At 49.1% G+C, this 25,981-nt stretch overlaps 1 protein-coding gene and 1 long non-coding RNA gene across 3 annotated transcripts in view; one reads left to right on the plus strand and one right to left on the minus strand.

The window, feature by feature from the left end:
• Positions 1–25,981, plus strand: part of BMP3 (bone morphogenetic protein 3) — a 78,988-nt gene that overhangs the window by 18,522 nt on the left and 34,485 nt on the right. The window lies entirely within an intron of this gene.
• On the minus strand, positions 18,626–19,973 carry LOC111929452 (uncharacterized). Its single transcript, XR_015287382.1, has 3 exons — positions 19,891–19,973; positions 19,725–19,782; positions 18,626–18,703 (listed from the first exon to the last, which is right to left on the minus strand). It is a non-coding gene; the product is annotated as an uncharacterized LOC111929452 (long non-coding RNA).

A 25,981-nucleotide genomic window follows, 5' to 3' on the forward strand; every position in this document is an offset into this window, starting at 1 on the left:
CACAGGACTTGCTCAGAAGTAGTTTGTGACTTCACTGTATGGCAGTCACTTTCACCAGAAGAGAGCCCGGAACAGCTGTAGCCCCCGTGCCCTTTTTGTTGTCCTGTGGTGAAGAAAATCCATTTTCCATGGAAGCTGTCATTTCCACAGGCAAAAGGAAGTGTTTTTCATAAGGTGGAATCTTCAGTTTTATTTCTGTGCAGTGTGCTCAATGTCATTTTATTGAAAGAACTAAAAGCTGAACAGTGATGTGAGAGCTGGCAGTGCAAGTGGTTTTAATTATCTTATACAGCCCAAAGCCCATAATGGAGACATAATGTGTCTAGCTTGATGTAAGGTGTGTTTATTCAAACTGTCAACAGGAAGGTGTTTGAGCTTTGTGATTTACCCCTCCTCAGGTAGACAAATGTGGAGAAAGCACCTTCTACCTGGGCCAGTACTGCTATGGAACCGTAATATCCACTTTCTGAATCGTGCCAGCTCCATTGCTTTCTTCATCTCTCTATCATTTTCCTCCTAAACACTCTAGAGTTGAAAGAAATAAAGATGAGATGCTCAAGTTGTGGTTCAGATGAGCTCTTACCAGACAGCTTTGTTAAAATGGCTGTATCTTGGATTCATATCAAACAACTCTTGTCATCTTTTCCTAGCGTCTGTCTGGTTTACACAGCGAGATGTACACAGGTTCTTCTGTTTTGAAACCCGCTTTGTTGTGGGGTTTTCTTAGCGGAGTTGGTGTTGCTGCGTGCCTTCGCTGTGTACACACAACTGCTGTCTGAACAGCACCGTGGTAATGAACTTGTTTCTCATACAGATGGCCATTCAGTCTAAATGAAGAGGGAGTTATGTTTCAGTCTTGTTTCTTTTGGGTTCTTTTGACTGCTCTAGAATTGGAGTTTGGGCCTACCTGTCTTCTTTCCCGATGGAAATCAGTGTTTGTTGTTTCCAAGAGCCCTCTTGTTTTATCAGAAGGATTTAAGTGAAATGGGTCAGAACACAAGTGTATTTTTGAACTTGGCCTGTCAGTTCCCTGTTACTTCTGCTGTTTCACTTTAGTCTTTTGTGTAGGAGCATGCTGAATTTGATGGCTGAAGTCAGACTCCAGTGGGAACAGCACACGTAAAATGTTCCGGACTTTCCTTGTGCCTGCAGGACACCAGAGGAACCATTGTCTCGGAAGGCTGTGTGCTGCCCACCTCATGCTGCTGGTACCCACTCATGCCAGCCTTGCTGATCTAGACTGATAGCGGAGCAAGTAAAATGAGAAAACTTCCTGCTGAAAGAGAGACGTGGATTATGTGGCATTCCATATAGCAGAGGCATTCTCTGTGCTTTTCTTCCAAAAAAGCCCTTACCTCCAACAGCCACTAAGAAAATGAGGTAGGGGAAGGCTTAAGTCTCTTAAAAGCTTCCAGCTTGGCTTTGACCAAGGAACATCCAGTGCATCCGACAGCTTTTCTTCAGGCTCTGTCTCAGCACAAGGATCATGGTGTTCTGCTGTGTCCCGTGCCTCTGCAGTTTTCCTGCTCATCATCTTTAATTGTGCCTGAACTCCAGGGTTATTCAGAAATGCAACAGAGCTGCTGCTGATGGGCAAAAGGCAGATTCATGCAGTCAGGCAGGAAAACGTCCTTTAGGAGTATTTTTACACAGCTTCTGTAGTAGTTTTTCTTTTACGTTTTTTCTTCAGGATGGTAACTTGACTTGATCACGGTCAAGGCCTGAGTTCACCTTGTCCCTGTCTGCCCCTGAAGCTGGCCAGGTGTAGCACAGCAGCTTACCTGTATCCAGTGTCTCTCTGATTGATTTAGAGAGAAACTGGCAAAGATTACCAAATGTCAGTTTCCCTGGAAATTGTCGGGGATCGTCCACTTTATACATCCGATACGAAACAGCCGGTGTTGTGTTGGGAAGTCACAGGTCCTTCAGATGTTTTCTTTTGAAAACCCTGGGATGAGGATGCCATTGGCCACGTGGATGAGGTTACAGTAACCAGCTAACACTGTGAGCTGCAGCCAGGTGGCCAGGCCAGGACCGCAGGAGCGATGGATTGCGGGTTGGTAGCCCCAGGTGTGCGCATCTGGCCGAGCCTCTGGGTGGGATGCCCACGCTGGGACACGTTTTCTAGGGTTGGCTACTGTTGGTGCTGAGGTGTCTGCACTACTTTGTTGTATGTGGTGAGGAAAGCATTTCCATAAATTACAGAGTTGTAGCTTCCACTTCTGCTGGTGGTGTTTTCATACTGAGCATAAATTCTCTCCATCTTGAACAAAACCAGTAATTAATGACACAAGCTCGGGTGACTGACTGTGCTGGGATGCCTCCAGCTCCCTAGGCTTTCGTGGTGCAGCTACAGCACATAAATTGCCTTTTATTGCAGGCTTGTCCTGTTTAGTTTTACATGAAAAGGTTAGGACAGCTGAAATGGTGCCTGGGGGAGCAAAAGCTTATCTCCACCGGGTCCCTGTGTTATTCCTCATGTCCCAGTTACGCTCTGCAGCACCATAAAACTTTCCCAGTTTGAAAAGCTGCTCGAGGTCTGCACTCGGAGGCCCCAGATGACAATAATTTTACTTCTGGCCATCACTAACTAGATACTGCAAACACGGTGTGCTTACAGTGGGACTTGGGAATTCACACAGGGAACGCATTCTTTGGAATCCTCTTGGTTTTATCACTGCGGAACAACCCACAAGGATTTGTATTATTGCACCTGAATAAATAGTGCTCTGCACTTCCCCTGAGGAGGTCAGTGCTTGTGCGGGGCCGTTCCTGGGCCCCTTCCCTGCTGCTCCTGCTGCAGCGCCGCAGCCTGGCGCCCGTGCCACCTGAGCAGGTGTCACAGAGGGCATGTTTGTGGATACTCCTCTTGAAAGGCCAGCTGCTGGACACCAGCAGCTCTTGGTGCAGCAGTGTTTTCCTAGCAGGCAGGAGCGGCATCCATCTGTGTGTTTGCAGTTACAACCACCACCGCAGTTTTAGCAGCGCGGCCTTGCCAAATTCTCTAAATACTTTTAATTTCATTGTAATGCATAATAACAGGTGTACGGCGTAGCTGCCAGTTTCTGCTTGCTGGCTGGCTGAGCAAATTATTCGTTGCAAAATGAAAATGGTATTTAATTGATATTTGAAGGTAAAAATGGCTAATAGCAAGTGCACAAGCTTCAGCTATGAGCAGTTAGAGTTGGGTTGTTGGCATTTCCATGTGGTCACTAGCTAAAGGAGAATACCTTCCTTGAAAGCCATTCTCAGCAGCAGAGAATGGTAAGAAATGTGTTACTTCAGAAATATGTTTTCCATATAATTCCTAAGGTTTTGATTACAGCTGCCTCTCTCTTTCTCTCTCTCTCTGTTTGTTTTTTTTTTAACTTATTTTCCCCTCTTTTTGAGTCAGTGTTGCTGTTTGAAACTGTAGTGAAGAGCACTTCTTGTGTAGTTCCACCATGGCTGCTCTGCAGATACATTTTTTAATTTAGGAGTCTGAGCAGACACAAAAACCAGATTTCCCTGCTCTTGGCTGTGGAGGCTTTTGGGGCTTACATGGTCTGACTACTGCTGAGCTGAAGTCTGATTTCAGAGCCAAACTTCTTTTTTCTGCATTGTTCTTGTGCAGACCAGACATTTGTATTAGGCAGGACATATTGCCAGAAATACGGAATTGCACCTCCTGCACACAGATACTATGGAAGGAGTCTCAAAATGACTGCCTTCTGCCAGGTCAGATGCTCGTCTGAGGAGGGAAGGGGAAGATGGTAAACGTGTTCTCAGGCCTGTGCCTCAGTGCCTGTGGGGTCAGCCCAGCAGAAGAGGGGTCCAAGCATGGTTTTGTAGCTCATGTTGTACCTGCAAATAGATGTAGAACTGGGAGCTGTTGCCCAGAAGCTTTGCTGGTTTGTATTCTTTGGGGGTGTGGTCCCCTTATCCCGTTATCTGCGCAGTTTAGAGTTCTAGGTTCCATGCTTTGAGCGTGAAGACGTTGCTGCCTTATGCTCTGGAGCAGTGGGAACATCAGCATTTCCTCAGTCAGAAATGCAGTTGACATGCTCTTCAGCAATTCTTTCTCCAGAGGGAGAGCCCAGGATGTCTCTCTTAGAGAGAGTGTTTGGTGTTCGGAGTAGGATTTGGGGCCTTGATGTTCAGTTTTTGAGGTCTCTCCAAGGTTTCCTCAATAATCCCTTTTGTACACGTTTCAGAGCAATTCTGCTGGGGGCTGCAGCCAGAGTTTGCTTCTAAATGCCCTTAAAAAGTGGCTTTTGAAAATACCTGTGGTCAGCACCGAGATAAGCCATCTTCTTCCAAATCTGGAAGGTCCTTTTATTATCCCGGTCTCCAGCCTGCACTGGTCCTGGGCCGTGCAGCACCTGCACTGCTGCAGGTGAGAACAGACTGTAAGTGCTGCCAGGATCTCTGAGGAAACACTTGCAGAAATTCCCCGATCCCTCCAGAGGTCAGGGCACTCTGACAGAGGGGTTAATCGCTCCCAGTATCCTGCAGGCCTATCTGCGGACTTTGGACTTGGCTTTGGTATGTCTTTAACAAAACAAGGGACTTTACATTTAATAGCTAGGGATAAGGCTCTTGTTTACACAATGTAGTATGTCATCAAATACTACATTCTTCATGTGAAAAAAGTAAAAACTGCAGGTTTGAAAGATGCTTATGCTGGATTCTTGGCTGAGGGGGAGTGAGGCAGCAAATTAATTTCCAGCAAGAAGGCTGCTGTCGGCTGGAAAAAAAAGGGGGTTTGGGCTGCTCGGTCCCATTACTGGCTCAGGAGCCTGGAGAGGCCAGGAGCTATTCCTGCCAAGGGGACACCAGCACCTCACCGTTCCATCCCTCTCTCAAATCCCCTGGAATTCCCCATTTGGCAGCGTACCAAGAGGGGAGACCCTGCTGCGTGGTGGCTGAGGAGTCTCTGTGCTTAGGGAAACCTTCTCTCGGCTGGGAATTGAGATGCCAACGGGACTTGTGTCTCAGCCTGCTCACCTAAATATGCAGTTTCTGCTGCTGCCTGCTTTGAGCCTTGATTTACTTTTGGGAGCTTTGAGACGTGGCAGTCATGGGCGCAGATGGAAGTTTAGAGTTCACCTTTTAGTACTGGAAAGTTTTCAGTTTTGGAACCCTTTCTCTCAGAGAACCACATAAACTGCTGCTGGGGCAAGCAGGTGGTACCAGACCAATGATTTTTGTTGTGGGAACGAGACAACTTGGTTGTTGAAGAAATTCACAAAGTATGCTGTGTTTATACGTGGAGCATAGGGAGCTCATACCAGAAATAGGAAAAGAGCACAGCAAAATACACAGATGCCGTTCCAATCCACAGTCTGAAGTCAAATGAAAGTGTTTTGGGGTAATTATCCTGAGGGAGCCTGCAGCCATGCAGCCTGCTGTGGTTAGAGCATCCGGCAGCTCCGCAGGCGTCGGGCTGGTGCAGGAGCTGTGCCGAGGGCACAGGGGTAGACGTGAGCCTCGTGGAAAGGCTCAGCTTCAATTTTCCTGTCTGGCCACAGGTATCGCTTCCCACCTTGGGTGAATTGCTTAAAGCTGTTACTGGATCTTGAACATTCTGTGGGTTGCTTCCAAGCTTAGGAAATTCTCCGTTATGGTTTCCCGTAGGTGTCAGGGAGCAGCAGGAGTCGGGAGCACCTCTGCCAAGGCAGGGAGCCGGAGCTGAGGTGGCAGCGCGGTGGGCACCCGCGGCTGGTGGCACCGGCCGGGGTCAGCCGTAACCCTGTGGTAGGGACGGGTCAGGGCAGGTCTGAGGTTCAGGCTGAAAGGTCAGGAGGGACAAGGCCCAGCCCCGTGCCAATAGCCATAGCCTGGGGCACGGCCAGAGCTCCCACCAGTGCTGTCGGGCGCTCAGAAGAGGGCTGGGATCTCCAGAGGGCGGCCGGGCTCTTGGCTCAACAAGGTGGCTGTGGGCTGGGGAGCTGCTGTTATAATGGCTGTTTGCCATTTACTGACGCCGGTTTGGTCAGAAATCAGTACAGAGTTCTCTGGTTGTAGACAATCAGTGCTCAGTCTCTCAGGATGTGAGCAGGCTTAACAGCATCAATGAAGTAACAAGGAAAACCGATTCCCAGGAAAGGATGCCCAGGAGGGAGCCTCAGGAAGAGGAACAGGCTGCTGCCAGGGCTGCGCAGGCAGGGGCCGGATGCTGTGGCTGAGATGGGCCGCTGGTACCTGCAGAGGGTGTCCGGGCTCTTGGCCGCTTAACTCAGCGATACGGAGCTGTGAAACTCGGCAGTCTGCCAGCCTCACTGGAGGAGGCCATTTTTGTGGGAATAAGCGTGGAATTCACCTTCTGATGGAGGCAGCACGAGAGCCGGGGCTCTGTGCGCTGGTTTCTGTTGGCAGTCTGTGCTGGGGAGGCTGTGCCGGGGCTGGGTGCCGGCGCTGTTCCCGTGCCCAGGACAAGGGCTCTCCTGAGACACGGGAACCACAGCCAGAGCGGGAAGCTCTGGCCAGTTGTTGAGGTGGCCTCGGTCAGTGTTTACAGACGCCAGGTGTCTGACAGGAGGGGCACTGTAAACAGTGCGGCCCACGGGGCTGTGGTTGAGGCACACAGGTACTTTCCAGAGGAGCTGCAGTTCCTGGTTGCTCTGGCTTTGTGCAGAGAGCCTGTCTGAGATCTCACGGGCTGTTTGAAGCCCCTGAGATGCCCGCAGAGTGCGTCTGCTCTTGGCATTCCCAACCGGCAGCAGGGGGAATTTCTGCTTTGCACCTTGGTTTTCATCTGAGCCTAAAAGGCAATACTGTTAACAGAGCTGCTGCTGGGGATCTTTGTTGGCACAGCAGAGGCACGTTTGTTTCCCTTCTGAGACAGCAAGCTTCCCTTTGAACTCGTGTGGAAGCACCTGATAGCACTGAAAGCCTTCATACCCGTTCTTGTGGGTTCTGAGGCGCTTTCACCACTTTTTTAACCCAGCAGACAAAAAGGCTGTGAACCACTGACCTTGGAGGAGATGTCCTGAGCTGAGCTGGGGCAGAGAGGGAAGGAGAGGCCAGGTTTAAGCTGCAACAGCACAACATGCTTTGAAAATTGATTTCTAGCATCAGTGCTAACAAGAGTGAAGTGGTGTTGAAATCCAGCATATGGGAGATGGCTGGTTTGCAGATTTTGTTTGAGGCGTCTGCCGGTGTTGATTGAAAGGCATGTCTGGGGAAAACTTGGCAAAACGGAGCACTAGGAAAAAGTAGCAAGGGCAGTTGAACAGAGAATAGGGAAAATTGTGTCAGGTTCTCCCCAGGAACTCAAGACCACGTGCAGGCAGTGTCCGCTGTCACTGCAATCCGACGTGAGTGTTGTGAACAGCAGCAGTTTATTCAGGCTGAAGGTGCCCCATGGCCTGTATTGCTACAACAGCAGCCTGAAAAATTGTTTCATCTTGAAAATTGCTACACTTAAAGCAAATTATCTGTCTTAAATTGCTCGTTTTACTTCAGAATTGCAGATTATTAAAAATAATCTCCCGATTTTCAAATACCGTCTTTGATTTAATGCTACCTTTCCTCCCTTTATCTCAAGATAAAGGCTCATTATTCAGTATTTTCATCCCTAAAAGTCTGCACATCTGCTGTATGATTTCAGAAATGCTGTAAAATGAGAATTGCTATTTTACCACTTGTGTCTGTGGGATTCAGCTCTGCTGTCACTGATGGCAACTGTTCAGGGACCCATGTTGATGCTATTAATGCCAGCTGAAAACTGGGGTTCCATTTTTCAATTTTCTTTTGTTAACCAGACACGGGGCTAGGAAACTTTTGAAAATTGCTTTTAATCGGCTGGGTGTGCTTTGGAAAGAATGTTAGCTGCATTTTAGGGAAGCAGACCTTTTCCTTTAGCCTTCACAGACCCAAGTGTTTGAGCTGGGGAGATGGCAGCGTTGGTCTCGTGCGTACGAGGAGGGGCTGAGGCTGCTCTGCAGGAGATGGCAGGTGTTGACAGCTGAGCCCCATGCCCGATGGGGGCCAGTCCCGAGGTGTGCCTGGCCAGTCCCGAGGTGTGAGCTCCCAGCTCTCTGTGCCTGTGGGCCCGGGTGGCAGCGCTGCCGGGAAGGGCTGCGGGCCAGCGCGCTGCGGAGCTCGGTGCCAAGGCTTCACAAGAGCCTCGGCTTTACGGGCACGCTGCTGCTGAACACTGACACGCAGATGTTGCTGTCCTGGCACGGCGAGGCACACACAGCTCGAGGGGTGGCACCGTTCCTGGAAAAGATGAAAAAGCAGTGTGCTGATAAGTACCACTGGAACTGGGTAGGAGGACTGCTCAGTGGGACAGTACCTGAAAAATGCCGCTTTTCTTTCTATTATACCTAAAAATTACACTGCTTGTCAGACCTCGTGGGCATTTCTGATGGCAGAAAAGCTCTTTGACCTATGGGTGCACGTGGTATTTCCTAAGGATTGGAAGCAGCATGGTATAGTAGAGGGCATGGGGCTGAGAATCGGGAGATGAAAATTTTAATACTTTTTTGCTGAACTTCTCTCTGGTCTTCAGCAAAGTCATTGAACTGGCTTATGCTACTGCTCCCCCTCCACCCCTGGCTTGTCTTACCAGCACAGTGAGCTCACTGGAACGAAAACCGTATTTTAGGATGTTTTTATACATCTTTCCCTGACACTATGCCTCAAATAACACAGACACTGCTTTCAAGACTGCAAAATGCCAGGTGGTGTGGTGTTACCCATGGGCTTCTTTGATGAGCACAGAGTCAGCCCAGGAAATGTGAGATTTGCTGGTACGGCTTCCTTTCATGCACCAAAGCCATCTGGTTAATGGGGTGAATAATTGTTAGCAGAAACCTTGGGTTTGTAGCTGTGGTGCTGGGCTCGAAATCCTCAGTAATTCCAATATACACCTCCCTCTGCCACCTTCTTGGCTAGTGTTTTGGTGGCAGTGAGTGCAGCTGAGTTCCCAGAGCTCCAGGCCTGGGCCGCCGCTTTTCCAAGTCCATGATCTGCAATGGCAGTGGGCAGTGGCCTGTGTGGGTGGTGATGCTGCTGGGTGCTTGCTGGTTATTCTGCCTGGCATCTGCTGCTGCCCAGGGCAAACTGTCCTGCCCGGATGTGGTACCTGCTGCCCCGGGGTGTACTGTTCTGCAGGGGCAACGTGCTCAGACATAGCTGGGCTGGGATGTGCTGGGACAGGAGCAGATTGAAACAGGCAGGAAAAGGAGCTGGAGACAGAAGTGGTGGTGTGTCTCCTTACTCCTCGCAGTGCTCGGAGCAAACAGCTTTCCTACAGGGAAAGTGGCATTGTGGGGAACTTGGGATCTGTTTCTCTGTGGCACAGCTGTCATTTCTTAGCCTGGTTCTCCTCAGAGCATCCCTCTGCTTCCCAGAGCACCACAGATTATGGCAAGTGAAGCTTCATGAGTTGCAGAGAGTTGTTATTGCTGCCAGTTGCCATTCATTTTCAGACAGCTGCAGATGAAGACCCTGGTTAGAGCAATTTATCTGTCTTTTTGGTCGGGTTCTGTATGTAAAACGTAAGTTGGGTTGTATTTACTCCCGCAGTTAGGAGCGCCACTGAGGAATTTTTCTCTTCATTTCCTCTTTGATCTTGTGAGAAGTTAAACAGACAAGTTTAACCTGTAGGAGAAAGTGTTTGACCAGGCTGCCACGGCTGAGCGGGGAGCTTTGCCGGGGAGCTGCCCAGGGCTGTGACTGCTGGGATCGGGGCACTCGTTTGGGACATGAGCCTCGGGTGATGCGTCTGCCCAGGAGAGCCTCCTCTGTGTGTCCCTGCCTGCCACCCCACGGAGTCCATTCAGCAGGTGTTGGAGTCACGGTGCAGATGAGCTGTGCTGATCCCAGGCAGAACACCTCCTTAGCTCACCCTGCTGCTTTAGGGCCAGCTGGGACCTTTGATTGCTTCTACAGAAGTTCTGTACCTTCAGCTTGCCTCAGACTCCTGTGCTGTGCACACAGGGGGGTTGAGGGGGGAAGGAAATTGGAAATGTGATTATCAAGCATTTTGAAGAGTTTGACATCCCCAAAGATGTCCAAGACTCTTTATTTATGAGTAAACTTTCTAGTTGTTTGTTGGTCTCTTTACGTTTAATTTAGAATTGAAGAAGTATTTTTACCTACCACAAATAATTGGCATTGTAATACCATTATATTATATATATACACCATAATATTCTAATATTATATATTAGAATTGGAATTATATGCTTAAAATCCTTCGCCCAAGGCCGAGGTGCAGGATTATTGCGTTGTGCCCCCCATGCCACCGTGTATGTGGCAGGGAGGCAGGAGGAGATGGATCAGCAGAGGTTTTGAGGAGTGGGCTCCCTCCGTGTTAACCCATAGCTGAGCTGCAGGGGGGAATTTCAGCGAGTGAACATCACTCAAACTGCAGCTCATGTTCTGGAGATGGAGAAGTACTCTGCTTTGCATCTGGAATTGATTTTCCATGTGTAAAATTGCACCTGCAGAAGGGGAATCCAGCTCTCCTGACAGCTCTGCTGTGAGCTTGAAGAGTTTCGCAGAATGAATGTCAAGCCTTTGAAAAGTATCTGGGGCCCTGCTGGAAACTGCGCTCATCCAGAGCTCTGAGGCTTTTTACCACCCCTCTCCAGTGAGAGCTCTGGTGGGATAAGCTTTGTTTTGGGCTGTGATGCATTTCTTGGGGGGTGGTTTCATCTGCCCTTGCTCTGGCTGACAACTTAACATGTTTTCCTGTTGTGTAATTTATGGCTGAGGAAGCACAGCCCTAACTTTTGCCTGCTCTTCCCTCAGTTTCATCCTGTTGGTTTGCTGACTTTTACACCTCAAAATGTCAGGTTTGCTTTGCCCCTTCCCCTCCCACCGCAGGAGGTTTCTGTGAATCACTGTTCACTTGGAAAAATGCAGTGCTCAAGGAGTTTTTTCATGGAACATTTTGATGCAGACTTGAGTAACTTGAAAACAAACGGTTTCAAATGATTGCCAGAAACGCACCTGGTATTCTCTGCTGCATTTTATTCGGTGCCAAGTGTTTAAGGGGTGCCCTGTTTGAGGTGGTTCCTGCTGAGTTTGGCTGTGCAGCTCCCGTCTCTGCAGCTCGCCCTGGCTAGGAGCAGCGAGCGTGTTCTTGACACTCCAGCGTCAGTTGAGCCAGGTAACAAACAGCTCCGAAAAGGAGGTTCTTGTTCCTCCAGAAGTTGCTCCTTCTCTGTAAAAGCTACTGAGTTTTGGTGTTTTGGGTTAGTTACCCCAGGAGGACATTAGTGGAGGACTATGTTAAAGTTTGTAAAGAGATTGTGAACTTCCCAAGAAAAGCAGGATTTGGAGACAACATCTCTGTCTCTCTTCAATCCTGCTTGTCACTCGTTTCTTTCTAGTTGGCTCGTCATGAATACTCCTGCCTCCTCCTCTGTATCTCAGCACTACAGCTGGACGTGGATCAAACATCCCTGAAAGGGAAAGCAGCCTCCCTCTTCCCAAGCCCCTAATTATTATCAGGGAAGAATAATTGTCAGATTCTAAAGAATTGCAGCGGCCTGCTAGCTCTTGGTGTATTGTGCCCTGTTGGCTGAACCTGGCTGGGGTCATTATCTTGGGCTGCTGCGTTTGCAGCGGGGTGTGTTTGTCACTTCCCCATGGGAACTGAGGTGTAAGGTGTTCTCTGCAGGGTTGTTCTGCACTAGAACAATGGTTGGTGGCAGGCAGTACATGTGACACTTCTCTATATAATTAACCAGTGACCATTATCTGATTGCTTAAATCTGGAGACTCAGAACACAGAATATCAGAAGCTTTTGCCTGGCTTGATGGCCAGTCTCGGGACAGCATCTGACACTGTGCAAGGAGGGCTGTGCCACTGTGTCTGTTTCCAGTTCTAGGGGAAACACGGGAGGGGTTCCCCCCAATGGAATCTGGAGGCCAAGTCAGATCTGTCACGCCAGCTCCTGAAGCACTCGAGTGAGAACTGACTTATGGCTCAGAGGAAGAAACTTGGGGGTTCCATCCTCAGCAAGTTTCCATGGCAAACTTACTGAAGTAAATTACAAATAGTGTTTATAATCCTCCAAAGGCATTCTGTGAAAATATGGTTAGAAGAAGATGCGTGAGGGCACCGAGCTGTGCAATCCTGGCCCAAGGGCGCTCTGACGGAGCGTGGCTGCCTTTGCTGGTGTGCACAGGGCAGGGCCACCAGCGGCCCCGAGCGCTGCGGCCGGGCACAGGTGGGGCTCTCCCCAGCCAGCCCCAGTCGGTCCGTGTGCTCCGAGGCAGCGGGAGCCGTGGTGCTGGCAGCACAGGGAGCTGCTCCGTGTTCCTGCACGGCCCCCACCCCCGGGTGGGCAGCGAGCCCGCCATCGGAGCGCTCGGAGCACGTGCTCCCGGGCGCCAGATGGGGAGATGGAGCACCTACTGTGCTTCAGCAGTCAATTACTCAAACCCATAATACTTTTGCTTCTGAAATTAACCACTTTATGAATTATACAAAAGGAAATGATGGGTGTTGACAGATGATTCTTTTAAATGGAGTGTAACCAAAAACATCATTAAAAATATGTCTGGAGTTCACCATTCCGCAGTGCTGACTCCCATCGAGTTTTGAACTGTTGTTAGCAATGGCATGTCTTGCCTAAGATTCTTAATTTTACAGGTATGGCCCCGTCTTAATAAATCTGCATTTCTCCTCCTCAGAAGTAATTATGATTCCTGGGCACTGCACCAAAACTTGCAGATGTTTTGAAGACGTCCTGATCAGCCGAGATTAGGACATGAGTTTTAAGCTTTATTCTATAGGTAGGGCAGCCTTGAAAGCTGACTCTATGAACTCTATGGGCATCCAGAGCTGAGCTGCTTGCACTTGGTCCCTGGGATGTTTTGTGCATGTTCTAAAAGGATTTAGTACTGCAGTTGTCAGGAGAGTGCTTTATCTGTATAGCTCTGCTGTAATCCTTCATAAGAAAAGTCTGCATTTCCTTCATGCCATTTTTTGTGGACTTGTGTTTACGCTTTTTAAAGTTAACATCCTTGTGGGGAAGTAGACTGAGTGTAAAGATGTCAGAAGGGAAGGTGGGAAGGGGAAGTGTCCGTGACAGGACAGGGAAGGCAAATTGCCTGTTTCTCCAGACCTCCAGCTCTGTCTATGTAAAGTCTACCATGTCTGAGTGTCCCTGTGTTTCCTGGGAAATCTCACCAGCCTCACACCGCTGGCTCACTACCATCATGGACAAGGAGGATTGTGACACACTCGGATGATAAAATGTGGAGATGAAATCTGTGGGTCTGTCTTAGCTGAGTAATTGGGTCCTATGCGAAAGAGACTTCGAGACTCCTGAATTCTCCGTGGCCGACCAGGAGGGCAAAGAGATGATAATAATGGTTGTTACTCACTGTGTGTGTGTGTGACAGTATTTGGCATTTCCCCCCTTTTCTGCCCTGGTGTATCCCCATGTGGCTGACACAGGTCTCCTCGGAGCCGGCGCCTGTCAGGGCGCAGCGAGGGCTGGTGGCTGGGCTGTGACAGGGAGATGCTGAGAGGTCTGTCTGGCTCTGGGGGGCTTCTCTCCCTGTCCTGGCCCAGCACATCTGTGCTGAGCCACAGCTGCAGCACTGGGATGGTCCCAGCGCAGCCAGCGCCAGCCGCCCGGAGCCTGGGCCCTGGATCAGCCCAATGCCGGGGGCCGCGGCTTGCCAGGGGATTTAGGGCACAAGTCTTCCTGTTGGAAAGGTGACAAAGCAGACACTCTTTATCGAGGTTTTATTGTCTGTGTAAGTTTGATAAGATCAATTAGTGTATTAAGTCCTGCAGCAGTAAACAAGAAGGTGCTTGGGGGAAAAGGTTTACCGCCTTCTGTGCTGTGTTGTAGCAACTGATTTGCTGCTGTAATGATAACTAAGCAGGACTTTGTGTCCCATAAAGTTTATGGCTTGATATGAATGTTTGTCTTAGGTACTGCATCTCAAAATCATTGAAAGTATTTCTGGGAGAGTATCCTTTCCAGAGCATTCTTTTTGAGTGGAGGTTGCCAAGGCTTTTTCTTTTTTGAGCATTTGCTTTAACTATCATAATGAAATTCTGATGGTGGAAACAATTCCCAAAACAAGGGTGCTGCTCCACATGGGGAAAGTGGCAGGGGATGTAAGGAAGAGCTGTTGCTTCTCCACCAGGGCACAAAGCTTGGCTTTCTTGGCTCTCATGGATGTTTAATCAAATTCAAAGCAGAGAATAGCTCAGGAGACAGCAATGCCTGGTGAGGCAGTGGAAAAGAAGTGCCAGACCATGTGCTGTGGGAACCTCAGGCATTTTTGGCCAGTGGGTAAGGTGCAAGGATAGGGAATGGCCTGCAGCATCTGTTTTATGGCTGTCTGATCAGTAGGTGGATGGCTTTTGATGATACAACAAAGACTATTTTGTATCAGTGATAGAGCTGTTCTGGGAGCCGGTGGAATATTTACTTAGCTGCAGGCTGCGGACTTCCGTGTGAATTGTCGGCTCTTTCCTACCTGAGCGTGGGGCTTGGCCTGGTTTTGTTCCATTCTGTATCTGCTGTTGTAGGTGTTTGTGATATTCCGTGATTACAGTTCTCATTGATGGTGCCTTGCTGACTTTACGAGGTTTAGAGATCTGAGGTAGAAAGTTGGTGCTGTAAAATATTCAGAACGAGTTTGTTTTCTTAATGAAGGCTTTGGTACCAGGCACTCCACTTCCTGCCATGACCCCTTGGATGCCACTTTTTCCCTTACTTTTGCATTTATTCACCCTACTGTACAAGAGGGGTAAAAAAGGGAAGACGTTGTGTCATTCTTATACTTCCTTTCATAAGAAAATCTGTAGTAACCTGTTATTTACCTCAGTCACGTTTTGCCCAGTGTCTATTTTACCAGCTCTGGAAAGTTGTCTGGACTGCAGGAATATCCATCAGTGATCTCCCCGGTACAGCTGTGCCCTCTCAGATGCTGACAATGTACTGAACTGTAGTGTGGAGCCAGGGAGTTCCAAAGAAAGGAAATGATTGAAAGTCATCACGTAGTTCTTACAAAAAGTAAAAGGAAAGATCAAAGCATTTGCTGACTATTGGTTTCCAGCTGTATAAAGAGCACCCCTGCAGTGGCAGAATAACATCTCTCCAGGAAGGTGGCTGCTTGGCCAGGGCTCCTGCAATGGAATGCTGCTCTTGAAATGGACTTAAAGTATGCTGGAAATCTGTTTAATGGGGCACGTTCCTTCTGACTTCACACAGAACGAAGTTTAACATATTTTCTTTGCTTTATTTTTGTTGGGGGGGAGCGGGTGGAAATTTCTCAAAAGTGTTTTATTTTTGCATCATAATAATTAATTGTTCGTTTTGTGCAAGAAGTAGAACGGATTGGGAACATAGGAAAGCAGCAAAGAAAGGAGCTGGAGGCAAGGGCTTGGGGAGAGGAGAAGGCTCTTAAACTTCTGCAGAAGGCTTTGTACTGAAGTAACTTCAGCCTTTCACTCTCCAGGGCGATAAGTGAATTACTTAAAATGCCAATTGATCTGGGTGGGAAGTGGAAAGCCCCTGTAATCCGATTAATCCCAGAGCATGGGATGCCTCGCTGGCAGTGTGGAAGCAGCCCCAGCACATGCTCAGCTGTTGCTCTTTCACAATGCCTGGTGCAGTTGTCACTCGCAGGCTCCTGCCAGCAAAAACATCCGCTGGGCTCATTTTACCACCAAATATTTTTACACTTCTGTGCTAATAAATATAAACTACCCTGGCTGCAACTGTGCCATGTCCCATCCTACCGTTCCCTGCACCGCACCAGAGATGGGAGTTGAGCTACGCTGCCGTCCTGTTCATCCTCCCAGCGGTGTGACCTCTCCTGTCTCTCCAGAGGAGCTCCTCTCTGGTGCTGATTTTAGCCCCTGAATGTAAGAGTGTGCAGAAGGGAAAAACTTCAAATGAGCCTTTACGGTTGTAGCCTGTTGGCAGTGTGTCCTGCCTGCTCCTGGGGGAGCCTGGAAGGATTTTCCTCTAGCTGGCTGCTGTCACAGGCCTGTCCCCACAGGTGCAGGGCCTGGCAGGTGGCAGAGGTGCAGGCACTGCCTCCTTGCACCGCCGTTTCCCTGCTTTAAGAGTGTGCTGTGTTCTGTGGCTGGGGAAGGATGGTGTGCCGGGGTGCCTCGGCCCGATGCTCTGGTGCCGCAGTGTAGGGAGGAGCATTGTTCTGTGGGAAGGTGGGGACAGCACCAAGTTCTTCTTTGGAGCGACCTTTCGTGAAGGCTTCATCTGAACTCTCTGTAAGGGCACGCCGAGCATTTAAGTACTGAAAATATACTTGTTTTCCCCGCTGCAGAGGCTTACACAGCTGAACTCGGCAATATTTGTGTTTGACGTCAATGGGAACGTTGCCTGAACGCGGGATTAGAAGCGCTGAGCTGTTCCCTGCTCCGTGTGTCAGGCAGCAGGGCACGGGCATGGGCTGATGCCATGGCTGCAGTGTCGCTGTCACAGTGGCACTGGGTGAACCCTGCCAAGCTGAGAGCTCCCTGTGCGCTTGGGACAGTGCCCTTCTCTAGGTGCAGGCTGTGGCTGCTGCTGTGGGACAGACTGTCAGCAGCACAGGCTGACCTCTGTGTTGGGTCGGTCACACCGGTGCCCGACTCCTTTTGTGCGTTGCTGGGGCACTCCGTGGGGGGCCTGGGTTCTGGGCATCTGTGGGATGTGAAAACACAGCTTTGTGTGGCCGAGGGGAGCAGGCAGCAAAGCCAAACTCAAACCCAGTGGAGCCGCAGCACACTTGGCTGGGTTGACAGCTTGGTAGGCTGAGGGTAGAAATGTCTGAGGGGCCGAGGAGAGCGGAGGAGGTAAGTGGAAGGGGAAGGATGCTGAGGCCAAGGTGAGTGTCTGCAGGTAGTTATAGATAAACACATGAACAGTGACTGACTTTTATTTCCATCATCTGGTGTTCAGGAGATTGCTGACCAACATTGGTGATTCCATCACCGTAACTCTGGGTAGTACTGACAAGAGGATGTAGGCTTTAACTAAATAACATGTGACTGGAGCTTGTGTGTTCTTTGTGGATGCACCAGTCCAGCACTTTACTCATTCTTGTGCATTTCCAGCTCACAAAAGTGCTGAGCTCCCTCTCTGGTGATTTGGGTCAGATAACAACGGGCTGGGAAAAGGATCAGGATATTGACCTGAGCTCTGTTCTTTGCTGTAAATCGGTGAAGTGAGACATTAATAACCTGTCTCTGCATTGGTTGAGTTTTGACCAGAGTAATTTTGACAGTGAAGATGTTAATGACTAAAATATTCTCGGCTTCTCTGAGGAGGAGGTAAACTGAGGTACCTCAGATGGCTCATTTCCAGAGAAGTGCAGAGAATTCAAGGAGGATGGAATTCAGATGCAGGATTTTTCCTGTTGTTGTTTGACCAAAGGATTGACAGATAAAAGCGTGGGTGTCCTCTTATTTTGTGCAATTAGGAAGTGTACTGGACCAAATCGGAAATAAAAAGATGGTCTCGATGTCCAGTTCCTTCCTCTTGGCACAGGATAGCTGGGTTCCTCTGTTCATGTCTAAGGGCAGATTCCTGGTTTGTACTGCTGTCAGAGCCAGGTGATGAAGGTGACTTCCTGAGGTGGAAATCTGAACTCACGGCACCCGGGCCAGTGGCTTTCTGTACGTTTCTAGCAATTTCAGTTTAGCAGCTGTTGGTGCTGCTTTTGTCCTGGATGGGCTGGCCAGTGTTTGTCATTTGCAGCCGTGAGACTCCAAAAACCTTTGTGTGCAAGCCTGCTGGGTGCAGTGCTGCAAACATCAGGGAGCAACTGCTCCCTCTCAGAGCAAAGCAAGTTAGTGATGGGGTTCTTGGGGATCAGGGTAATAAGGTCAGGCCGAGCTACTCTGCAGCATTCGTTTGTATAGAAACAGAACCTTTTGCTTCTGTAGCACATCACAGAGCACCTTCTGCCTTGGGTAAAAGAAAAAAAAAATCCTTTCTGTTTAAATCTTACTGCTGTAATTGTAGCCAATCCACCCCTCTGATTAGCATGAATATATTTCTCCCACACGGATGTTCTAGCCATTTGCATTCTGTTGACATCAATATTTAATTTTATGTTTTTAAAGCTCAATGTAATTTTGCTGAAGAATTACATAAATAAGAACACGTGTGTAACTGAGCTGCATCCCTCCCCACAACCTCTTGGAATTCAGTCCTTCACTTCTGGGTGGTCACTGTACTTATGGGGTGTTTTTATAGCGGGTATATAGTGGGAGCTGTCTGGTAGAAATGAGAATGCAGCAGAATCCTGTTTACAATTAGGACAGTTGAACTGTCTTGCCTCAGTTGTCCGTCTCTTCCTGTGGTCAGTGCAAGGAAATTGGTTTGTTTTTACAGGGACAGCTTGGGATGTGTTTCAAAATATCAAGAAAAGCTTTACTTTGAGGAAAGGAAAACAATCATCCTGTGAGGGCTGAGGGTGCTGTCTTTGAGCAGGGACGGCAAATACAATGTATTAAATCCTTTAATACGAGAAAGAAATCCCTAAAAAGCTGCACTGTGCCTTTTACTTCTTGCCAGTCCCTACCTGTCATAGTTCATGTCTGTCAGGATGGGCAGAATTGAAGTTTGTTTCAGGGTGAAACAGCCGGGGCTGTTCGTCATTCTGTCAGCGTTCCTGTCCTAAAAGATGTTGCTGCCACGTTCTGCTGTACTTGCCGTGCCTCTGGCATCCCAGTGGATGGAGAGATGCTGCCATACAAAGTTCAGTGTGAAGAAAACTGATGTGTTCAAAAAAGAGAGAGGTTACTGGACAGCTCGTTCTCGTAAAAACCACGGCCGTGTAAGGAGAGAATCTAGCAGAGCAGTGGCCCCAAACTCAGACACTGCCTTGGGTCAGTGCCATGCGAACGGCTCCCATAAAAACCCAACCTGCCTGAAATATTGGTGCTCAAAGTTTACCAAGCCACGTTGCAAAATGGCGTTTGCTGTTTTGGTCTGAAGCAGGGGGAAGTGTTCGTGGGTCCTTCCAGATCCACTCTTGCTGGTCCCCCTGAGGGCCACAGCGTGAATCCCTCCCTGTCCCCAGTTTTGGTAGGGGTTCTGAATCTAAGAGAAGGATTTGGTCTCACACCTGGCTCGTAGCATGTGAGATACCTGATGGCTTGGGGCCATCTTCTTTTAATGTTTCTCAGGGTATGATTTTAGTTCATTCTTTTAATGTCTTCGAAGGTTAAAGCTTTAACTAATTGCAGATATTAACAGCTCTGTTTTATACTGCATCGTCTTAATCTCCATTGCTGCTGTAAACTGAATGACACAGTATCTGTGGGGAAAGGCTGTGGCTGACACAGCACTCCATCCTGAGTGTGTTCAGGCTGGGGAGGCTGAGCAAGGAATGGGTTAGGATTAAACCTCTGCCCTGGACAGACCAAGTGCATTACTGCTTTTGACGTGTGCTCACGATCTGAGCTCTCGCTCGGCACCAAGAGGGTTATCCAAGGGCTCTGCTGAGGCACTTCTCTCCGTCTGCTCTGAGACAGAAAACTAGCCTCTTTTGTGATCTTTCAGCGGTTACTCACTCATCTCCTTCAGAGGAGAAGACTTTAGTGTCCCGTGCACGTGCAGCAAGTGCAGGCATCAGCAGTATTGAAGTGCACACCGTGCAGTCAGGCGTTTAGAAGCAGATATTTGTGCTGAGTGGAGCTGCTCAGGTGGGTAACACAGGCAGCCTCTCTGAGCTTGTCCCAGCTCCCCGTGGCAGATGCTGTGGGCTGCACCCAGGTTGGCATGGGCACCGACCTGAACCTGTAGGCTCGTGAAACCACTCCTGCCTTCCCAGCTCTCGAGTTCTGCGACCCTGAGTGCAAAGAAGCGATTTCAGGTGTATTGCGAACTCTCGAGTCTTTTATATCCTATGCATCTTTGGAAAAAACAGCTGATCCTGCTGCAGCAGGGCTCTCCTAACCCTTGGGAAACCTGTGCCAGCTCCTCCAGGTGCCTGTGCTGTTCGCTACAACCGCATTGGCCCTGTTTTAAGTCACCCCCAAGTCGTGGAGCCGAGGACCGGCCGCAATGGCCGTGTGCTGTGAGGTGGGGACAGCAGTCTGAGCCTCACAGAAAGCCAGGCTTGGTCCAGGGAAAGGGGTGGCCTAGGGTGCGTGTTCTCCCTGCTGGAAACGAGATAGGGCATGTCTGTCTGGATCCTGCAGCAGTCAGTGCCCTGTCGCTCTGTTTGGGGGTTCTGGCTGTGCAGAGGGTGCGAGGTTTGCCCGGGGGATACGGCCCCGATGCTGTCGGCCGCTTTCAGGCAGCGGCGAGCAAACGCCTGTAGCTGCAGGTGTACCTGGTGATCCTTGTGATGTCACAGCCTTGAGCTTCTACAAACAGGCAGCACATCAGAGATGTGCAGGGCTTTGGTGGGGATGCTGGTATCGCTGCCTCGCCTGAACATTCCTTATCTTTCTACTAAAATATTATAGTACATCGCTCACGTCCTGGAGCAAGGCATAGAGGTTCCTGCGTATCTTTGCTGCTGAGGACTATTGCATTGCTTTGGAAGCCATCTGACTGAAAGCTCTATCAGGGTTGTCAAGAGAAGTACTGAGGATACGGAATACTAGTGACAGAAAGCAGTGACTAAAGTGTGTGATAAATCCAAGTAAAGATCAGGGCACGGTAACTCACAGCCCAGCCTCGGTAAATGGGATTGCATTTCCAGTGGGTGGTGTTGGGCAGGAAAGGAGGAGGGCGACTGGAGCTCTTGGCTTAGGAAGGGTTCACTCTCTCAAGAAGAACATGAACTAGAACATGTTTTAGCTTGATGTGTTCCTGATTTTCTGTTTGGCCTAGTGAAAGGGTAGGAATAATTCAGAGGAGCTGAAGCATGAATAAAAAGTATTAATTTTTTTTTGTTTTTTTAATGCCAAATGAAAAATAAGTTGAAGAAACGAGGGAGAAAATTGCCTTGTTAAATATGAAGGAAATACGATTAGAGGGCAAGTAGTCAGCATAGAAATAAAACCCTAGAGCCCTAGTGCTGATGTTTTAGGTATGATCAGGCTGAGATTCAGAGTGGCTGTGGACTGCTTCAAGATGTTTGTGCGCTTGTTTGGGAAACATTCGTGTGTATATTTTCAGGGTTGCTCATTGTTTCAGACAACTTGTTGAAATACATTAAGCAGGGAAAAAAGTAAGCAGTGCTGGTTGCTTGGTGCTGGCCTTCTAGAGTTCACTGACTGCTGCTTTTTCTTTCTGTGTTTAGATTCTTGCCCAGTTAGGACAGCTGGGTGATGACATTCAGGGATTAAGTTCTTCACTACTGGCCATCACTGGTTTTGTCGAAATAATAGGATAGAGCATCCTGGGGAACAGAGGGGACTCGGCGACTTATTATGGGTCTGTTTTCCCTCTCTTTGTCCAGGCAGCTCTTGAATATAGGCAGCCTTCTGGTTTACATGCACACACAGAGCTGTCAGACATGCGGCTCTGTGAGTTTGTGGAGCCAGGCTCCTTGTTAAGTGCTGCCTGTTTTGCATAGGTGGGTTGACACAGGGTGTCTGTCAAGTCAGTGAAGCCTTATTTGTCGTCATTTTGTGTCACACAAGCACCACAGCCAGCCAGACCCTGACAGGAGCTGTGTCACTCAGGCTGTCTGTAACTGGTCGCATCCCTTGAGCCGGGGACTCGAATTCTCAAAGTCGATGAAATCGTGGAAGCGTTAGAAGAGAACTGGAGGGTAAAAGCTTCCAAGCTTCTCCTATGAAATGCCTCATTGAAAGGGACGTGGGGACACTGTGCTCACTTTGGAAGGAGTTTGCCACTTTCTGTGTTCTTTGTGAACTGCAGTTACTCTGAGGGTTTGGCTTTGAGAAATTTCAGAAGCTTTGGAAGGTAAATTAAATTACCACCAACTACACTGCTTGCTTCCTTTTAAACTGAACACATTCTTCTCAAATTGAAATATAATTATGGACCTGATGTACTCTGAACATTTCATTTATCCAAACTGAAAATTATATTCTCTGCAAGCTGCTTTAAAGCCAAAATAAAAACCCCAACCTAATTATAGCAGCGGTGTGGAGGAGGTCTGCTAGGATATTGTATGATACATTTTGACAGCTGCTTTTTACTGGAAGGTTGTCAAGACCCTCACAAAAATGTTTTGAAGTGCTTAAAATGGGTGAATCCAGAATCTGTAGCTGTTGAGCCGCCAGCAGATCCAAGGGCTGGTGCAATGCATTGGGCTGGGGCAAAGGCATGTTCTCCTCTCTGCCGGGCTTCTCAGCTGAACTCGGGAGCTTTGGCTGAAGTAGTCAAGGGTCAAACCGAACCTTTATTTGGCACATAGAAGAAGCCTCCAAAAATGTTCATTGGACATTTCAGATATTTATGTTTCAAATTTTAAAGCTTTGGTGTGACGGTTCACTGTTACAGTTGTGGTCCGTAGGTCAGTGGCAGATGTGAGGTGGTTTGAACAGTGACTAAAATCCATCCTTAACCCCTTCCTTTCCTCCATAGCTGTTGCCATGTCTACATGCAGTCCTCAGAGCTGGCAAATGCCAACAGTTTCGGCCCCGGGTAACTGGGTCTCCGTACATGCCAGGCGTGTGGAGGAGAGCCTGGTCCAGCTCTCCCTCAGCCCTGCTGTTCCACGTTGCCAGCACTGCCGTGGAATCTGCTGCCCCTCGCTCCATTGGCCTGGCCGGCTGCGGAGTGCAGGGCAGTCCCACGTATTTGCCATATATATAGATATATAGATGATATATAAATGTATTTGTCCCATACAGGCAAATTAATCAACAAGTTACACCATGTGGGATTCTGCCTCCGAGGCTGAATGCATTTAGGGATTCACTTGTTCAACAAATGCTCATTTGCATCAACTGACATTGACTCTGACTTCAGGGGAATCAGATTTGCTTTGATTTAGCTGAGCTGTGAAGTAGGTTTGAGATTTCCCCCCTCCACCACCCCAGACTGTCTGCTGGTATGAATTCCAGAAGTGTTTACTGGAATTTCAACAGAGACACGATACAACTATCGCAGGTGGCCTCTTACTTGTTTTTATTAACATCGTTATTCTAAGACCATAATTACTTGGAAAATACTGCTAATTAGGATTATCACATGGCTTGGCCGGAACTGAGGAACCTGCTTCTCCTTTTTCATAAGCCATTTGGTCATGTCTGTCCTTTTTTTATTTCGTTTCATGGTGGGGAGCTGTGTTTGCAAGTGGGGCTTGGGGCGTGGAGTCCATTTGTTAGCAGTGAGCGTGAAGTCTTTGATGTGAGAATGCATCCCAGCACCCAGTTGGACATTACCATGAGGATTTTTGGTGCTTCTGTGTTAATGGCTTCTGTGAAAGAAATGCCTTTTGCAAGGGGATCTGTAACTGACATTCCAAGTCTCTGCTGCGGAGAATTCTTAGGACTTCTTTGACAGACTTGCATGTACAACATCCAGGCAGTGCTTGAAAGAAAAGGGCAGTATTTAAAGCTTCACGTTGTGTCCAAATAATGAGCATATCAACGCAAGCACAGAATGTGGCCTGCTCAGGTCACCTGTTCGGTTTCAGCTGGTTGAAATGAGCTTTCAGCAAGTTATGTGTTCCTACCCTGGCTGCCATTGCAATGCTTTTCCTCTCGTTAGTACACGATTTAGTTAAATGTCTGCGTTTTTTAAATCATACGCACTGGATTGTGAGAGTCCATTAGTGCCGAAGGGCTGCTTGCTGTGGTTCCACTCGCTGGCACTCTGAGGAGCAGTGACCTGCTGGGCATTTTCCTCACTGAGATCCTTTGGAAGCTGTCACAGTGCTCTTGCAATGCTTCACCAGCGTGCCAGAGCTGGAGCACTGCAGTGATTCGAGAGTTACTGATTTAACTCGCAGCAGAACTTGGCGTTTGGCTGGGCCGGGAGCTGTAGATGTTGGCTTGATCGGTGATTTATAGATGTCGAGAAGATGTTGAACAACGATTTCTGAGGAGCCCTGTAAACAAAGTGTGTTTATATTAGCGATTCTTTGATGTGAAGATCTATTCAGAAGGTGCCAGGGCGCTATCTGAGAGCGGCATCAAGACCATCCCGGTGCGTAGTTTGGCGGCAGGCGTTTCCTGCTGTTGCTCGGCGGGGCTGCACCTGGTGTGTGGCACAGCTGGCCGTGCCTGGCCAGGTGGGGCCGTGAAGGAGCTTTACAGCCGGCTCCGGAGGCGCTGCCACGACGGCCGAGTGGCGCGGGTAGGCCGCTCTGTGCCTGCTCAGCTAGCATCACATCAACCTCCTCACTGTCAGGAGTGGTGCCCGAGGAAATGGAGCTTCTGCCTAACCGAGCTGCTCTGGGATGTGCTCGGGATGTGCTGGCACTTAGGATTTGAGATGAGAAATAAGAACCAAGTGGCAATTAGCCCTCAGGAACAAGCCGTGTGAGGTACCTGAGGGGAAGGTGAAGAGTGTGAAGTAACCTGTGTGGTTTGACTTGAGTTTCTCTGGGCTGTTGAATGTTGGGAAACATTTCTGAGTAACTCAGCTGCTTTTTAAACCTCAGCTTAGGATTTCTTTGCTCCGCTCGTCCTTTCAGATGCACGGTTTCTATTTCCAGCTGTATTTCATTCCCATGGGTTGACTGAGGGGTTTTAGTGACACGAGCAAGCAGGGCGTGACAGGGAGTGCTGCTGACAGGGAGACTCCAGTGGAGTTACCTGTTGGATTTCATTCAAAATGCAGAGAGATACTTTTCTCAGGAGGGTTTCTGCCCCACTTAAGCTTTTTTTCCTATCCAAGGGCAGACCGCACAGGAGAGCTTAGGAAGATATCAAGTGTTTGGAGTTCATACAGGCTGAAGTTCTTTCATCTGTGCAAACAGTACAGGGATCAGGTACGCTGATGGAGCGTGGTCAGGACAGGTCTGTAACATGATTTAGCTGCCAGCCCACACTAAGTCAGGTTTCCGAGCTGTCCTTTCCAGGGCTGCTTTGCTTGAAACCCGGGGATTTCTAAGCAGTGTTGCAGATGCCAGGGCAACACAAAGCACCACAGACCTCTCCACAAAGCTCTTGATACCACACGGTGGTATCTCTTTTGGCATGTGCAGTGGGCTGTGAAAAGAGTCTGGAAATTCATAAAGTTGAATAAGTAAGATATTGGGAGCAATGCTATGCAAGTGTCACTCTCGGGCCAGGATCCGATTTCCTGAACTCTTGATGGAGTGGGTGACCAGGAAATGCAAAGGAAAGCTGCCAGCAGCAGCAAAAGGGAGGCACAGCTCAGCAGAGGAGCACAGGGGCAGTGGGGAGTTACGGCAGAGAGGCCCAGAGCTGCAGACTCGCTCCGGTGAGGTCACAGGAGGGCAGCGGCGGCTGCTGCCCAGCCCCGCACACCCGGGGCCCTCGAGGCAGCGCGGCCGTGTGCGGGATGGCTGCTGAGCCCGAGGTAGCAGCACCTCTTTGACTGATCACAGAGGTGATCGCAGCAGAAGGCTCTGGGGTGACTGGGGAGACACAAGTTGGGCTCTGTTCCTGCACTTGAAAGCCTGTTTCCCCCTAAGAAGTCTGTCCCTTGACAGCCAACAGAGGCAGGCTGGGCGCCTTGGGGAGGACTGCAAAGGGCTGATATCGGGTGCTGTCGCCCTCTTCTCCTTTCCGTCGTTCTTCCCTCTCCAGTCATCAGTCTTCTCTGCACAAACAACAGCAGTTCCATAAATGGAGCCTTGGGTAATGCTTTCTGTCCCAGTGTCACTGATGTTTAATTAGTGCAAGGCTCCACACGCTCCTCAGGGCCGGCGCAGGAGCCAAGCAGCAGCACAGCAGCACTTCCCCTCTGGCTTTGATGTTGGAGTAGTGGTGGCTTTGGAAGAGCCTCGGAGGAAATCTCTGAGATGTGAAGGAGAAGCCCTCAGAACTTGTACTCTGGAGAGCACTTGCACAGTCCCTTCCAGTGAGGACTTGGCTTTGCATGCCTGCAGTAAAACCTGTTGGCAGCACAGCACACGCTGCCAGTTTTGATCATAGCTTGCCTGGAGATGGATGTCCTGGGGTGGTGGAGTGCTGAACATTGGTTGG

This window comes from Cyanistes caeruleus, chromosome 5 (genome assembly GCF_971803275.1).
Source record: "Cyanistes caeruleus chromosome 5, bCyaCae1.hap1.1, whole genome shotgun sequence".
In the NCBI taxonomy this organism is placed as follows: Eukaryota; Metazoa; Chordata; class Aves; order Passeriformes; family Paridae; genus Cyanistes; species Cyanistes caeruleus.